The sequence below is a fragment of the Pleuronectes platessa genome, unplaced genomic scaffold (assembly GCF_947347685.1).
Source record: "Pleuronectes platessa unplaced genomic scaffold, fPlePla1.1 scaffold_122, whole genome shotgun sequence".
Taxonomy (NCBI): domain Eukaryota; kingdom Metazoa; phylum Chordata; class Actinopteri; order Pleuronectiformes; family Pleuronectidae; genus Pleuronectes; species Pleuronectes platessa.
Window position 1 is genome coordinate 98,597 of NW_026518876.1, and position 4,655 is coordinate 103,251.

Below are 4,655 nucleotides of genomic sequence, written 5' to 3' on the forward strand. Positions count from 1 at the left end.
AGCGCCTACAAATGTCCCATGGATTGTATTTTTCCCTAACACAAAGAGTGAGACATTTCTATGAATTTTCAGCACTCAGGACGGGGGCCTAAGTGTGGGTCTCAGGGCACGGCCGGTGCTGGTGCTTGGTCTCTCCTTGGAGGCCCGGGTCAGCGAAATCTGACTAAGTGTGGAATGGAGAACCAAGAGCGCGAGGCTCTTTAACCCAGGCCCATGAGTGATAACACTCAGGAGGGGGACTTAAGTGTGGGTCCCCGGGCACGGCCGGTGCTGGTGCTTGGTCTCTCCGTGAAGGCCCAGTTCAGTGAAATGTGACTAAGAAAGAGATCTAAACACAGGAAACTGATATACATATGTTTCCTTTGATTCCTTTGGAGATAACCATAGGAAATATGGGTAAGAACGGGAACCAAGGATCCTTTGGAGATAAGCATAGGAGTGTTTCCTTTAAAGAGGATCATAGGAATGTTTCCTTTTGAATTACTCAGAGAGAGACCCAAATATTGCACTTCCGTAACCCCTAGTATGGGACATTTCTAGACATTTTGCTGTAATGTAAAGTGCCTACAAGTGTCCCATGTATTGTATTACCCTAACATAAAAAAGCGTGGGACATTTCCAGGCATTTTGCCTCAATGATAAGTGCCTAGAAGCGTCCGGCTCATTCTGATTGGTTGGGACATTTCTAGGCATTTTTGCTGTAATGTAAAGCGCCTACAAATGTCCCATGGATTGTATTTTTCCCTAACACAAAGAGTGGAACATTTCTAGGCATTTTCAGCACTCAGGGTGTGGGCTTTAGAGTGGGTCCCCGGGCTCAGCCATATTTGGATGTTTTTTCTCTTATGTTTTGTATTTTTCCCCATGAAAACGTGTGGGACATTTCTAGGCATTTTTGCTATAATGTAAAGTGCCTAGAAGTGTCCCAAGTATTGTATCTTTCCCTAACACAAAGAGTGAGACATTTCTAGGCATTTTCAGCACTCAGGACGGGGGCCTAAGTGTGGGTCCCCGGGCACGGCCAGTGCTGGTGCTGGGTCTCTCCATGGAGGCCCGGGTCAGCGAAATCGGACCAAGTGTGGAATGGAAAACCAAGGACGCGAGGCCTTTTTAACCCAGGCCCATGGGTGATAACACTCAGGACGGGGGCTTAAGTGTGGGTCTCCGGGCACGGCCGGTGCTGGTGATGGGTCTCTCCATGGAGGCCTGGGTCAGCGAAATCGGACCAAGTGTGGAATGGAGAACCAAGGGCGCGAGGCTCTTTAACCAAGGCCCATGGGTGATAACACTCAGTACGGAGGCTTAAGTGTGGGTCTCAGGGCACGGCCGGTGCTGGTGCTGGGTCTCTTAATGTATGCCCGGGTCAGCGAAAAGTGACTAAGTGTGGAATGGAGAACCAAGAGCGCGAGGCTCTTAAACCAAGGCCCATGGTGATAACACTCAGGATTGGGGCTTAAGTGTGGGTCTCAGGGCACGGCCGGGGCTGTTGCTTGGTCTCTCCTTGGAGGCCCGGGTCAGCGAAATCTGACTAAGTTTGGAATGGAGGACCAAGAGCGCGAGGCTCTTTAACCCAGGCCCATGAGTGATAACACTCAGGAGGGGGACTTAAGTGTGGGTCCCCGGGCACGGCCGATGCTGGTGCTTGGTCTCTCCTTGGAGGCCTGGGTCAGCGAAATCGGACTAAGTGTGGAATGGAGAACCAAGGGCGCGAGGCCTTTTTAACCCAGGCCCATGGATGATAACAATCAGGAGGGGGACTTAAGTGTGGGTCCCCGGGCACGGCCGGTGCTGGTGCTTGGTCTCTCCGTGAAGGCCCAGTTCAGTGAAATGTGACTAAGAAAGAGATCTAAACACAGGAAACTGATATACATATGTTTCCTTTGATTCCTTTGGAGATAACCATAGGAAATATGGGTAAGAACGGGAACCAAGGATCCTTTGGAGATAAGCATAGTAGTGTTTCCTTTAAAGAGGATCATAGGAATGTTTCCTTTTGAATTACTCAGAGAGAGACCCAAATATTGCACTTCCGTAACCCCTAGTATGGGACATTTCTAGACATTTTGCTGTAATGTAAAGTGCCTACAAGTGTCCCATGTATTGTATTACCCTAACATAAAAAAGTGTGGGACATTTCCAGGCATTTTGCCTCAATGATAAGTGCCTAGAAGCGTCCGGCTCATTCTGATTGGTTGGGACATTTCTAGGCATTTTTGCTGTAATGTAAAGCGCCTACAAATGTCCCATGGATTGTATTTTTCCCTAACACAAAGAGTGGAACATTTCTAGACATTTTCAGCACTCAGGGTGTGGGCTTTAGAGTGGGTCCCCGGGCTCAGCCATATTTGGATGTTTTTTCTCCTATGTTTTGTATTTTTCCCCATGAAAACGTGTGGGACATTTCTAGGCATTTTTGCTATAATGTAAAGTGCCTAGAAGTGTCCCAAGTATTGTATCTTTCCCTAACACAAAGAGTGAGACATTTCTAGGCATTTTCAGCACTCAGGACGGGGGCCTAAGTGTGGGTCCCCGGGCACGGCCAGTGCTGGTGCTGGGTCTCTCCATGGAGGCCCGGGTCAGCGAAATCTGACTAAGTGTGGAATGGAAAACCAAGGGCGCGAGGCCTTTTTAACCCAGGCCCATTGGTGATAACACTCAGGACGGGGGCTTAAGTGTGGGTCTCCGGGCACGGCCGGTGCTGGTGATGGGTCTCTCCATGGAGGCCTGGGTCAGCGAAATCGGACCAAGTGTGGAATGGAGAACCAAGGGCGCGAGGCTCTTTAACCAAGGCCCATGGGTGATAACACTCAGTACGGAGGCTTAAGTGTGGGTCTCAGGGCACGGCCGGTGCTGGTGCTGGGTCTCTTAATGTATGCCCGGGTCAGCGAAAAGTGACTAAGTGTGGAATGGAAGACCAAGGGCGCGAGGCTCTTTAACCCAGGCACATGGGTGATAACATTCAGGACGGGGGCTTAAGTGTGGGTCTCCGGGCACGGCCGGTGCTGGTGATGGGTCTCTCCATGGAGGCCTGGGTCAGCGAAATCGGACCAAGTGTGGAATGGAGAACCAAGGGCGCGAGGCTCTTTAACCAAGGCCCATGGGTGATAACACTCAGGACGGGGGCTTACGTGTGGGTCTCCGGGCATGGCCGGTGCTGGTGCTTGGTCTCTCCTTGGAGACCTGGGTCAGCGAAATCTGACTAAGTGTGGAATGGAGAACCAAGAGAGCGAGGCTCTTTAACCCAGGCCCATGGGTGATAACACTCAGGACGGGGGACTTAAGTGTGGGTCCCCGGGCACGGCCGGTGCTGGTGCTTGGTCTCTCCGTGAAGGCCCAGTTCAGTGAAATGTGACTAAGAAAGAGATCTAAACACAGGAAACTGATATACATATGTTTCCTTTGATTCCTTTGGAGATAACCATAGGAAATATGGGTAAGAACGGGAACCAAGGATCCTTTGGAGATAAGCATAGGAGTGTTTCCTTTAAAGAGGATCATAGGAATGTTTCCTTTTGAATTACTCAGAGAGAGACCCAAATATTGCACTTCCGTAACCCCTAGTATGGGACATTTCTAGACATTTTGCTGTAATGTAAAGTGCCTACAAGTGTCCCATGTATTGTATTACCCTAACATAAAAAAGCGTGGGACATTTCCAGGCATTTTGCCTCAATGATAAGTGCCTAGAAGCGTCCGGCTCATTCTGATTGGTTGGGACATTTCTAGGCATTTTTGCTGTAATGTAAAGCGCCTACAAATGTCCCATGGATTGTATTTTTCCCTAACACAAAGAGTGGAACATTTCTAGGCATTTTCAGCACTCAGGGTGTGGGCTTTAGAGTGGGTCCCCGGGCTCAGCCATATTTGGATGTTTTTTCTCTTATGTTTTGTATTTTTCCCCATGAAAACGTGTGGGACATTTCTAGGCATTTTTGCTATAATGTAAAGTGCCTAGAAGTGTCCCAAGTATTGTATCTTTCCCTAACACAAAGAGTGAGACATTTCTAGGCATTTTCAGCACTCAGGACGGGGGCCTAAGTGTGGGTCCCCGGGCACGGCCAGTGCTGGTGCTGGGTCTCTCCATGGAGGCCCGGGTCAGCGAAATCGGACCAAGTGTGGAATGGAAAACCAAGGACGCGAGGCCTTTTTAACCCAGGCCCATGGGTGATAACACTCAGGACGGGGGCTTAAGTGTGCGTCTCAGGGCACGGCCGGTGCTGGTGCTTGGTCTCTCCTTGGAGGCCCGGGTCAGCGAAATCTGACTAAGTGTGGAATGGAGAACCAAGAGCGCGAGGCTCTTTAACCAAGGCCCATGGGTGATAACACTCAGGACGGGGGCTTAAGTGTGGGTCTCAGGGCACGGCCGGGGCTGTTGCTTGGTCTCTCCTTGGAGGCCCGGGTCAGCGAAATCTGACTAAGTGTGGAATGGAGAACCAAGAGCGCGAGGCTCTTTAACCCAGGCCCATGAGTGATAACACTCAGGAGGGGGACTTAAGTGTGGGTCCCCGGGCACGGCCGGTGCTGGTGCTTGGTCTCTCCGTGAAGGCCCAGTTCAGTGAAATGTGACTAAGAAAGAGATCTAAACACAGGAAACTGATATACATATGTTTCCTTTGATTCCTTTGGAGATAACCATAGGAAATATGGGTAAGAAC